The sequence below is a fragment of the Ambystoma mexicanum genome, chromosome 1q, assembly GCF_040938575.1.
Source record: "Ambystoma mexicanum isolate Mex_15411 chromosome 1q, UKY_AmexF1_1, whole genome shotgun sequence".
NCBI lineage: Eukaryota > Metazoa > Chordata > Amphibia > Caudata > Ambystomatidae > Ambystoma > Ambystoma mexicanum.
This window is the reverse complement of record NC_090922.1, coordinates 946,835,919-946,848,867: the sequence shown is the minus strand read 5'-3', so window position 1 is coordinate 946,848,867 and position 12,949 is coordinate 946,835,919.

The window sequence follows — 12,949 nt, the reverse complement described above, 5'->3', positions numbered from 1 at the left end:
GGAAAAAGTTAAACTTCCCATTACAAATACACGCCTGCCTACACAGCTCAGCTTGTAGGGTGTTACTGGCCATGTCTGCTTGTAAGGTAAGTGCCCCTTATGGCATTGGTCCAGCTGGCAGCAGTTGGCAAGGTAGGCAGGAAAAGCCTCAATTACCATGAGTTGAATATTGTCCCTGTTAATCCAATGTGTTGTGTACTGCGTACACGAAGTACGCATGCGCGAGCAGCTACGGGGCTCGCGCATGCGCGTTAGTTCAATAAAGGCGGTGCCCGGCAGATCGCGCCAGAGACCGGAGCCATCACACGTCTCCGGCGTGTCTTCCTTGCATGCAAGGGTGCGTGTGGCTGTATGCGTGTGTGACGGCTGGAGGCCGACCCCCAGTACATACAAAATTGGCGACGAAGGTGGGATCGGAGCTGTTCTTCCTGTTTCCGACGACACCGGCGAAACGAAGCACAACTCCGCAGTCGCGGACCCGCTCTAACAGCCGGCGGCCATTTTGAGTGCTCACTCACTACGACACATGCAGTGGTTGCGGCCCGTTCCGGGTGCTCGTGCGCCATCTGCCCGTTGCAAGCAGTTGCAGCAATTTTTGGGCACTCCACAGCCCAGCTGAACCAGGGCTGTGACACAGAAAGTGGCAGAAGAGCCAACAGGTAGACTCTGCCACAGTTGGGAGTCGGATCACCCATCAACCTGCCAAGACAATACTGTGAGTACCTATCGTGATGGGTGAGGAAACAGATGATGAGGGCGCCATTGCCCCAATACCATGCAGAGTGCGCACCACTCTGGCTCCCACGCCCGAATTTGATACTACGAGGCCCCCATCAAAACTTGGCCCAAAATGGTTCACATGGGACAAAAGACTGGAAATGATGTTCAGAGCCTCGGGGGAGACTGAAGACGAGGCAAAGATCGCCATCATGATGTACTCCGCAGGCACTGAAGTCCAGAAAATATATGACTCCCTTGACATTCCAGTGGCGACGTATGACACTGTCAAGCAAGCACTTCGGGATCACTTCCTACCATTAGCCAATGTTGATTTTGACAGGTTTGTCATGGGGCAGAAAAACAACGAAGCGAAGAGTCACTGGACCAGTTTTGTGCCGGGTTGAGACACCTAGCGAGCTCCTGCAGGTGGGTCAACGAAGAGGAAATGGTCCGCAACCAACTGCTGCAAGGTTGCTGCTCAGGAAAACTTAGGAGGCAAGTCCTGAGGGAACCAGGGCTGACCCTCTGGCAAATCCTGGACATGGGAAGAGCGTATGAGCTGGCGGAGGCCAGAGGATCGAAAATGGACGCAGCCACGCATCCCAAGAATGAGGAGGAGTCTCTAGCAGTCGGGCGGTTCACACCTGGGAAGGCCAGATGGACACCGAAGAAGGGAGAAGGACCCACGACTTCAGGTACCCCTCAGTCGTGCTCCTATTGTGGATATGACCTCCCACACAGGGGCGAATGCTCAGCCAAATCACGAACATGCGGCAGGTGTGGGATACCGGGGCATGACGCAAGGATGTGTAGGGCCACCATGCCCGTAGCAGCAAGCAGAGGACCAGAGAGGGCCGGTAGAGGTGGCGCTCGCACGGCAAGGGGCCACAGTCTCCCAACTGTGGCAGAGTCTACCTGTTGGCTCTTCTCTTCTTGAACAGGACGTGCACGACCTACACATTGTCGAAGAAGCGGAAGAAGAGGATGAAGAAATTTTCTTCATTTCCAGCATCGCAAATGGCCCTGGTACTAGACGAAGACCCATATGTACTGTGGACATTGGAGAGATTCCCACCCCAGTCCTCATTGACATGGGAGCGTCAGTCTGCGTACTGGCGGACAGACATTACAACGCACTGGCAGGCCCACCAACACTGTCGCCCTCCAAAGCCCAGATATGCGCTTTTGGTGAAGATACTCCGCTACCCATCCAAGGGGTATTTGTAGCCCCAGTGACCCATGGCCAAAACAGCATCAAAGCGAGGTTTTTTGTAACCAACGTCAGTCCGCACTCTCTTTTAAGCTGCGCAGCATCTGAAGCACTCGACCTGGTTCATTTCACTTTTGCTGTGTATCACACAGATCTGGACAGCCTGCTGACACACTTTGAGAAGCTCTTCAGGGGCATAGGGAAACTGAAGGCTGAGCCAATAAGGCTCCACATCGATGAGTCTGTCAGACCAACGGCTCTGAAACATCGTCGTATACCGTTTCATCTGAGGGCTCAGGTGGAAAAGGAGCTGCAAGACTTAGTGGAACGAGATATCATCGAAAAGGTGGAAGGGCCCACCCCGTGGGTCTCTCCTATTGTAGTGGCCCCAAAGCCCAAACAGCCTGGGGCTGTACGCATTTGCGTAGACATGAGACTTCCTAATCTGGCCATAAAAAGACAACGTCATCTCACTCCCACTCTGGATGACATTGTGGGAGAACTTTAGTGTGCACATTTTTTTTCGAAACTAGACCTGAGAGCGGGTTATCACCAGTTGGAGCTCCACCGAGAGTCGAGATATATTACAACCTTTACAACACACGAAGGACTGTATCAATATAAAAGGCTCAGTTTTGGAATTTCCTCGGCGGCAGAAGTCTTCCAAAATGCCATCAGAGGGGCTCTGTCCGGACTAAAAGGGGTAATAAACATGTCAGACGATATCCTAGTCTTTGCCAAATCTGAAGCAAAGCATATCAAGCGTCTGGAAAGCACTTTTCACAGGCTCCACAACCTCGGCCTGACGCTGCACCAAGAAAAGTGCGAATTCTTGAAGGACAGCCTGGAATTTTTTGGATTTGTCTTCCATGCGGGAGGCATATCCCCAGATCCTGAGAAGGTGAGAGACATTCGAGAGGCGTCACCTCCCACGTCCTCGGCAGAAGTCCGCAGTTTCGTAGGGATGATGAACTACTGAGGGCGGTTTATTCAAGACTTAGCATCTCTCTCTGAACCCCTGAGAGCACTCACGAGGAACGAAGTGGCATGGACGTGGACTGGCAAGGAACAGAGAGCATTCACGGCCATCAAGGATGCCCTGTCTGAACAAGACACCATGGAGTATTTCAACCCAGCCTGGGAGTCCGAAATCATAGTGGACGCCAGTCCAGTGGGACTTGGGGCAGTTCTCGTGCAGGCGGATCAACAGGGATCCATGCGACCCGTTGCATACGCCAGCAAGGCTCTTACAGACACAGAGAGAAGATATTCTCAAATTGAACGCGAAGCCCTCGCAATACTATGGGGCTGTAAACATTTTAGATTATATATTCTGGGGAAACCTGTTGTTGTGGTGACGGACCACAAGCCCCTACTGCCCATCCTGGCATGCGCTTCATCCAAACCGCCACCTCGGATAGAGAGGTGGATGCTATCCCTCATGGAGTACGGGGTGAAGCTGGTATACCGCCCAGGTACGCATAACCCTGCAGACTATTTGTCTCGCCGTCCTGGCGCAGGAAGACCCAGAGACACTACAGAGGTTGCAAACTGTATGGACACCATTCACATGGTCGTCGAGTCGGCGCTTCCCATTGCTTTGACAAGACAAGAAATTGCCAACGAATCGAACTCGGATGAGGCGTTTCTGAGAGTGAAAGGTGCGGTAGCCACAGGAGCATGGCGGGAGCTCCTTCTGAACAATGCCCGAAGAAACGCAGAAGCGCAAAGGGACTTGCAATTGCTCTGGGGTGCACGACAGGAACTGTCAGTGACTGCCGATGGTCTCCTGCTGAGAGGGCACCGGATTGTGATCCCCAGGTCACTCGTGCCGAAGGTCCTTCAGTTGGCACACAAGGACACCAAGGGATGACCAGAATGAAGGCACGTCTCAGACTCAAAGTTTGGTTCCCCGAATTGGAAAAGAGAGTGGAAGAGTACTTAAGGGCATGCATCCCGTGCCAAGCAACAAGCCCAGCGGAGAAGGGACCCCCGATTCAGACCATGGCAAGGAGCGATTCACCCTGGGGGACAGTACATGCCGATTTTGGCTCTACCGGAAGAAGACTACACTTCCTAGAAGTGACTGACCAATGGTCCCGATATCCAGAGGTGGAACTGGTCGAGTCCCAGGCCACTGACCACACCACCCTGGCCTTGGACAAGATATTTGCTACCCATGGGTTTCCCCTCGAGTTATGTTCCGACAATGGGTCACCTTTCCAAGGACAATCGTTTGCTCGATACTGCGAAGAGAGAGGCATAAAACACCGAAAGGTCACCCCACTATGGCCAAGAGCCAATGGAGAAGTGGAGCGCTTCATGCGGACACTAAACAAGGTGTTTCGCATATCCGAAAATGGAGGTGAAGACCTCCGACGGAATTTGTTCGACTTTCTCCGGGAGTATCGCACAACACCGCATCGATCAACTGGAATAGCCCCTGCGGAGGCACTTTTCAAGAGGATCCCAAGAGGACTCATACCGGAGTCAGAGGGGAGACAACCAGGAGTGATCGACAATGACCAAGTACAACTAGAAAGGTCATGGAGAAACGAGAATGAAACAGCACGGAGGAGACTGCCAGAAAAACAGATTGCGGTTGGGGATACCGTGTTGGTACGAAACAGAAGAGTAGAAGGAAAGCTGTCGACAAAGTACGAGACCCAACCACTAGGGGTAACACATGTGAAAGGTACAATGGCCACCGCGGCCAATGCCAGAGGAACCGTCACCAGAAACGTGTCGTTTTTTAAGCGCATCAAGGCCGCTAGTGACGAGGCGACAGCAGAACAAGTCCCGGAACAAGGGGAAGAGACAAGGGTGGAAGAAGCTACCCCAACTGCAGATCACGAGACATCGGAGGCCCCTGGTGACGGGGCACCACGGTACCCGAGCAGGGCCGGACGACGACTTCCCCAGAGGTTCAGAGACTTCATCATGGACCCTGCACCATAGGCGGGGAAAGGTGTTGTTGCAAATCCAAAGAAGGAACCAGGTTGTACTTCTGCAGTCCGTTGTTAATTGTTGTTGTTTCTGCAAGGAAGTGTTAAGTGTTTGTTTCCGGGGAAAAGGAGGGATGTTGTGTACTGCGTACACGAAGTACGCATGTGCGAGCAGCTACGGGGCTCGCGCATGCGCGTTAGTTCAATAAAGGCGGTGCCCGGCAGATCGCGGAAGAGAGCGGAGCCATCACACGTCTCCGACGTGTCTTCCTTGCATGCATGGGTGCGTGTGACTGTATGCGTGTGTGACGGCTGGAGGCCGACCCCCAGTACATAAAAAAAAATGGAGAAAGGTTCCTTACTCTCTTAAACGGGACCACCAACGTAAGCACCTATATGCTGAGCATGAAATTTCAACGTTTGTAAGGTGCAGTGTAAAACCGAAGAAGTGTAACGCAATTCAAGATTGCCTTTATTGCACGGTTGCACGCTGCGACTTGAGAAAACGTCTCAATAACCGTTTGCAGACAGCATTTACCAAAACAGTTCTGGGGCATCCTCCTGCTCTATGGTGGGTGCTAAATGGTGTCGCATTCCACAGGGATCCATTTATTTAAATAGAAGATATGTTAACTGCGTGCCCCTTCTACGCCTTAGAACCACACGAAACTAGGCTGGAGCGCGACATGTAGGCTTAAACGCATTCAACTTGACTTTGGTTGTCCATATCGCGCACCTCCCATTACAAAATTACCCTGACAACGTGTGTGCAATGGGGGATTTACATAGTTTTTTTTTATTTTAAAGTTGACATATTGACTGTAATGCGAGCTAAAGTGTGTATTTGGTAGGTCAAATCTAGAGGCAATACACATTATTGAGAAATCTCAAGGCTGTTCAGGCGAGGTGGTATTTTAATATAAGTATATATGTTTGTGTAAATCAAATTTAGTTAATCATGTACATGTTGCACATATGAACTGTCTTGGCGTTTGTTGAACGGAACAGCAGTGTTATATTGTTTTGCGTGTGCCAGTGGGTTGCAATGCAAGTGTACATTTAAATATGTTTTCTGTGTGTATCATGATGGTGATCACATTATTCACCACATTAATAAATAAACATTAACAATCAAACACGCACCGACATTTTTCTCCTAAAATTGGCAGTGTCAGTAAGACTGGGAGCCAGCGAATCATTTGCCTGGCAGAAGGACTCCAGTGAATACGTGCAGTGTTGTTGCAATTCATCTGGTGTGCTAGAAGGCAGCTTGCACTACAAAGCCGTGCCTCTGCACCAAGGGTGGCTTGGAGAATTGGCTTGCACTTGCCAGGTACAATATCCACTGACAGGATGTTGCTTGTGCACCTCAAGTAAAGGACGACGCCGTGACTTCTCTTGTTGATGCCAGGTGGAACTGCCTTAGCCACAGAAAATCACTCTGTGTTTGAATGCCAACTGGCATACTACACTCCCAAAGCAGATTGGGACTAAGACCCCTCTAACAAGTCCTCGGGAGACTCGTCATGGGCACAGACAGGCCTGTGCTTTGGCCTTCTGTCTTGGCTGGATTCTCACACTAACAAAGACAGTCTGTCTGCGATTGTTGCCAGTCTGCAGCTTATTTGTAGCTTTCACGCCCTTATTCATTATCCTACTGATAGTAGATTTCCTATTTTACACAAATGCAGTTTTTGGAATGCTACCGAAAAAGCTGCGCTTAGAATGCGAGCATCCATTTTTACTGTGTGCTTTCCATACTTGCAGGTCCACAGTCTTTGGAGTGGTAGTGTAGAAGAGGATTGGCTGTGTTGTTATCTCATGATTACCAATCAGTACATTTTGCAATGTATGACATGCCACAATTGGCCGCTCCTTTGCCAGTTTCCTGATGCAACATTATTGGAGAAGCATTCATTTAATGTCCCAAGGAAAATAATATGTAAGTCATCTGAAAAAAAGTTGTGTGCTGCGCTAAAGAGTTTGGGGGTGACAGTGAACCATGTCATTTGTACTAACCATGTGATTATGCGTGGGATAATGTATGCATATTATATGATAGGTTATTTATAACGTGCTTAATACTCAGATGTTTCTGTGGTGCTTCGTGTCGTTTTGTTTCCATGGTGAGCACGTTGCCACAGAGCTATCCTCCCGAGACCAATGCATATGATATTGCATGAGTAATTGCCAACCTACACATGTAAATATACGGTTTCCCTTGCATTGCTTAAGACATTAATAAGGGGGTAATTCATAGAATTAAGCGCACAAGTGGCGCACGCGGCTGGTGCACAGTGTCCGCGTGCGATAGTCTGCGCCAGCCACATGCGCCAAAATCCATTTCGGCACACAGCGTATTCATGGACTTTAGCCACCAAAAGTAGCCGCAGTGCAGAGTGGCGCAGCGACCCTGCAGCAGCGCCAGTAACGCCCCCGAGAACGCCCCTGGCGCAAGGAAAAGCCATCAAAATCCCCAATCCAGCGCAAAGGGCTGCGCTAACCCTGGACCAGTATACAGGGCCGCAACACAGCACACAGCAAGCGGGGAACGTGTATTCCTGGGGTTCGCGGGAAGTTTCACCCGCGATTTCGGCAAGGTACGTGCATTCCTGGGGTGCGGGGAAGTCTAACAGGCGATTTCAGCAGGGTACGTGTATTTCTAGGGTGCGGGCAAGTTTAACACGCGATTTCAGCAGGGTACGTGTATTTCTGGGGTGCGCGGTAAATTTCAACACGCGATTGCAGCAGGGTACGTGTATTTCTGGGGTGCGGGCAAGTTTAACACGCAATTTCAGCAGGGTACATGCATTTCTGGGGTGCGGGCAAGTTTAACACGCGATTTCAGCAGGGTACGTGTATTTCTGGGTTGCGGGGAAGATTAACACGTGATTGCAGCAGGGTAAGTGTATTCCTGGGGTGCGGGCAAGTTTACCACGCGATTTCAGCAGGGTACGTGTATTTCTGGGGTGTGGGGAAGTTCCACATGGGATAGGCCCTGTGCGAGTGGGGTACAAGTATTTCGGGGGTGCTGGGGATTCCTAAACGTGAATTGGCAGTGTGGGTCCTCCCAGGTGTTCCCTCTACACCCTCCACGGCCCCTGCAGGCAGACCACACCACAGGGGACTACCCTGCACCCCTGGGCATGTCCCGCAGGCAGCCCATCCACCATGGGCATGCCCCTCCCAGCCAAGCCACATGTCACCTTGCACTAGTGATCACCAACGCATTACCCCCTTGCACTCCCACCACCCAGCAGTGCGGGGCACCTGCCAACAGGCCCCGACACATGTCCCCCAGCACCCCCACCCCCCAGCAGTCAGGGGCACCTGCCTACAGGCCCCCACTCCTGTCCCCTTGCACCCCCACCCCCCAGCAGTGTGGGACACCTGCCAGCAGGCCCCCACTCATGTCCCACTCATGTCCCCCTGCAGCCCCACCCCCCAGCAGTGCAGGGCACCTGCCAGCAGGCCCCCACTCATGTCCCCTTGCACACCCACCCCCCAGCAGTGTGGGGCGCCTGCGAACAGGCCCCCAATCATGTCCCCTTGCACCCCCAGCACTGAGGGGGACCTGCCAGCAGGCCCCAACTCATGTCCCCTTGCACCCCCACCCCCCAGCAGTGCGGGGAACCTGCCAGCAGGCACCCACTCATGTCCCACTAATGTCCCCTTGCACCCCCACCCCCCAGCAGTGCGGGGCACCTGCCAACAGGCCCCAATACATGTCCCCCAGCAGCCCCACCCCCCAGCAGTCAGGGGCACCTGCCTGCAGGCCCTCACTCATGTCCCCTTGCTGTTACGCTCACCTGACTCCCACGGAGGCGCTGGCCTGGTTCGCGCTGCTGTGACCTCTTCTAAGGTGATGCGCAGGGTTCGGAAGACGGACTGGACCGGGCCCCCAAATCTGGCTTGTCTGGCTCGCAGAAGTATCCTTCTTAGAATCTGGAAGGACGAGCTCTCCATCCTGTTTCTGATGCAGGGGCGCGTTGGTATCCAGTTACTTCACTGGATTTTCAGATTGGTGAGAACCAAACTTGCTTGGCTTCCAGGTAAGTTTTTTGATAAGAGGTTCCCCTTGTGTCCATGCATTAATGTACTAATGCCAGTGTCTTTTTCCCCATAGGGGCCGGGGTACGGAATGCCGGGGAACAGGCACCGACCCGAGATGAGAGGTGAAATCCTTGTAGAAATCAGGTAAGTCTTTAATGAGCGTTTTTTGGTAATGTCTTTTCATTCGCTCATTAACGCTGATGTCTTTTTTTCCCCTTAGGGGCCGGGGTCCGGAAATGCCAGGATGCGGCGCGGACCCAAAATGAAGAGGGAATTAATCAACAGGTAAGTCTTAACATGGAGATTTAGCTTTCCTTATTCCCTTCTCTCTCTCACCTTTTGTTCTGGTCTTTTTCTCCCTAGGCGCTGGGGCGTGACTGCGAATCCGGATGACCAGCTGGACCAATGCCATAAGGGGCACTTACCTTACAAGCAGACATGGCCAGTAACACCCTACAAGCTGAGCTGTGTAGGCAGGCGTGTATTTGTAATGGGAAGTTTAACTTTTTCCAGAACTACGATTCCCAGAAAGCAATGTAGCATTGTAGTGGCCCCAAAGCCCAAACAGCCTGGGGCTGTACGCATTTGCGTAGACATGAGACTTCCTAATCTGGCCATAAAAAGACAACGTCATCTCACTCCCACTCTGGACGACATTGTGGGAGAACTTTAGGGTGCACATTTTTTTTCTAAACTAGACCTGAGAGCGGGTTATCACCAGTTGGAGCTCCACCGAGAGTCTAGATATATTACAACCTTTACAACACACGAAGGACTGTATCAATATAAAAGGCTCAGTTTTGGAATTTCCTCGGCGGCAGAAGTCTTCCAAAATGCCATCAGAGGGGCTCTGTCCGGACTAAAAGGGGTAATAAACATGTCAGACGATATCCTAGTCTTTGCCAAATCTGAAGCAAAGCATATCAAGCGTCTGGAAAGCACTTTTCACAGGCTCCACAACCTCGGCCTGACGCTGCACCAAGAAAAGTGCGAATTCTTGAAGGACAGCCTGGAATTTTTTGGATTTGTCTTCCATGCGGGAGGCATATCCCCAGATCCTGAGAAGGTGAGAGACATTCGAGAGGCGTCACCTCCCACGTCCTCGGCAGAGGTCCGCAGTTTCGTAGGGATGATGAACTACTGTGGGCGGTTTATTCAAGACTTAGCATCTCTCTCTGAACCCCTGAGAGCACTCACGAGGAACGAAGTGGCATGGACGTGGACTGGCAAGGAACAGAGAGCATTCACGGCCATCAAGGATGCCCTGTCTGAACAAGACACCATGGCGTATTTCAACCCAGCCTGGGAGTCCGAAATCATAGTGGACGCCAGTCCAGTGGGACTTGGGGCGGTTCTCGTGCAGGCGGATCAACAGGGATCCATGCGACCCGTTGCATACGCCAGCAAGGCTCTTACAGACACAGAGAGAAGATATTCTCAAATTGAACGCGAAGCCCTCGCAATACTATGGGGCTGTAAACATTTTAGATTATATATTCTGGGGAAACCTGTTGTTGTGGTGACGGACCACAAGCCCCTACTGCCCATCCTGGCATGCGCTTCATCCAAACCGCAACCTCGGATAGAGAGGTGGATGCTATCCCTCATAGAGTACGGGGTGAAGCTGGTATACCGCCCAGGTACGCATAACCCTGCAGACTATTTGTCTCGCCACCCTGGCGCAGGAAGACCCAGAGACACTACAGAGGTTGCAAACTGTATGGACACCATTCCCATGGTCGTCGTGTCGGCGCTTCCGATTGCTTTGACAAGACAAGAAATTGCCAACGAATCGAACTCGGATGAGGCGTTTCTGAGAGTGAAAGGTGCGGTAGCCGCAGGAGCATGGCGGGAGCTCCTTCTGAACAATGCCCGAGGAAACGCAGAAGCGCAAAGGGACTTGCAATTGCTCTGGGGTGCACGACAGGAACTGTCAGTGACTGCCGATGGTCTCCTGCTGAGAGGGCACCGGATTGTGATCCCCAGGTCAATCGTGCCGAAGGTCCTTCAGTTGGCACACAAGGACACCAAGGGATGACCAGAATGAAGGCACGTCTCAGACTCAAAGTTTGGTTCCCCGAATTGGAAAAGAGAGTGGAAGAGTACTTAAGGGCATGCATCCCGTGCCAAGCAACGAGCCCAGCGGAGAAGGGACCCCCGATTCAGACCATGGCAAGGAGCGATTCACCCTGGGGGACAGTACATGCCGATTTTGGCTCTACCGGAAGAGGACTACACTTCCTAGAAGTGACTGACCAATGGTCCTGATATCCAGAGGTGGAACTGGTCGAGTCCCAGGCCACTGACCACACCACCCTGGCCTTGGACAAGATATATGCTACCCATGGGTTTCCCCTCGAGTTATGTTCCGACAATGGGTCACCTTTCCAAGGACAATCGTTTGCTTGATACTGCGAAGAGAGAGGCATAAAACACCGAAAGGTCACCCCACTATGGCCAAAAGCCAATGGAGAAGTGGAGCGCTTCATGCGGACACTAAACAAGGTGTTTCGCATATCCGAAAATGGAGGTGAAGACCTCTGACGGAATTTGTTCGACTTTCTCCGGGAGTATCGCACAACACCGCATCGATCAACTGGAATAGCCCCTGCGGAGGCACTTTTCAAGAGGATCCCAAGAGGACTCATACCGGAGTCAGAGGGGAGACACCAGGAGTGATCGACAATGACCAAGTACAACTAGAAAGGTCATGGAGAAACGAGAATGAAACAGCGCGGAGGAGACTGCCAGAAAAACAGATTGCGGTTGGGGATACCGTGTTGGTACGAAACAGAAGAGCAGAAGGAAAGCTGTCGACAAAGTACGAGACCCAACCACTAGGGGTAACACATGTGAAAGGTACAATGGTCACCGCGGCCAATGCCAGAGGAACCGTCACCAGAAACGTGTCATTTTTTAAGCGCATCAAGGTCGCTAGTGACGAGGCGACAGCAGAACAAGTCCCGGAACAAGGGGAAGAGACAAGGGTGAAAGAAGCTACCCCAACTGCAGATCACGAGACATCGGAGGCCCCTGGTGAGGGGGCACCACGGTACCCGAGCAGGGCCGGACGACGACTTCCCCAGAGGTTCAGAGACTTCATCATGGACCCTGCACCATAGGCGGGGAAAGGTGTTGTTGCAAATCCAAAGAAGGAACCAGGTTGTACTTCTGCAGTCCGTTGTTAATTGTTGTTGTTTCTGCAAGGAAGTGTTAAGTGTTTGTTTTCGGGGAAAAGGAGGGATATTGTGTACTGCGTACACGAAGTACGCATGTGCGAGCAGCTACGGGGCTCGCGCATGCGCGTTAGTTCAATAAAGGCGGTGCCTGGCAGATCGCGGAAGAGAGCGGAGCCATCACACGTCTCCGGCGTGTCTTCCTTGCATGCATGGGTGCGTGTGACTGTATGCGTGTGTGACGGCTGGAGGCCGACCCCCAGTACATACAAAAAAATGGAGAAAGGTTCCTTACTCTCTTAAACGGGACCACCAACGTAAGCACCTATATGCTGTCAGGTCCTGAGCATGAAATTTCAACGTTTGTAAGGTGCAGTGTAAAACCGAAGAAGGGTAACGCAATTCAAGATTGCCTTTATTGCACGGTTGCAAGCTGCGACTTCAGAAAACGTCTCAATAACCGTTTGCAGACAGCATTTACCAAAACAGTTCTGGGGCATCCTCCTGCTCTATGGTGGGTGCTAAATGGTGTCGCATTCCACAGGGATCCATTTATTTAAATAGAAGAGATGTTAACTGCGTGCCCCTTCTACGCCTTAGAACCACACGAAACTAGGCTGGAGCGCGACATGTAGGCTTAAACGCATTCAACTTGACTTTGGTTGTCCATATCGCGCACCTCCCATTACAAAATTACCCTGACAACGTGTGTGCAATGGGGATTTACATAGTTTTTTTGTTTATTTTAAAGTTGACATATTGACTGTAATGCGAGCTAAAGTGTGTATTTGGTAGGTCAAATCTAGAGGCAATACACATTATTGAGAAATCTCAAGGCTGTTCAG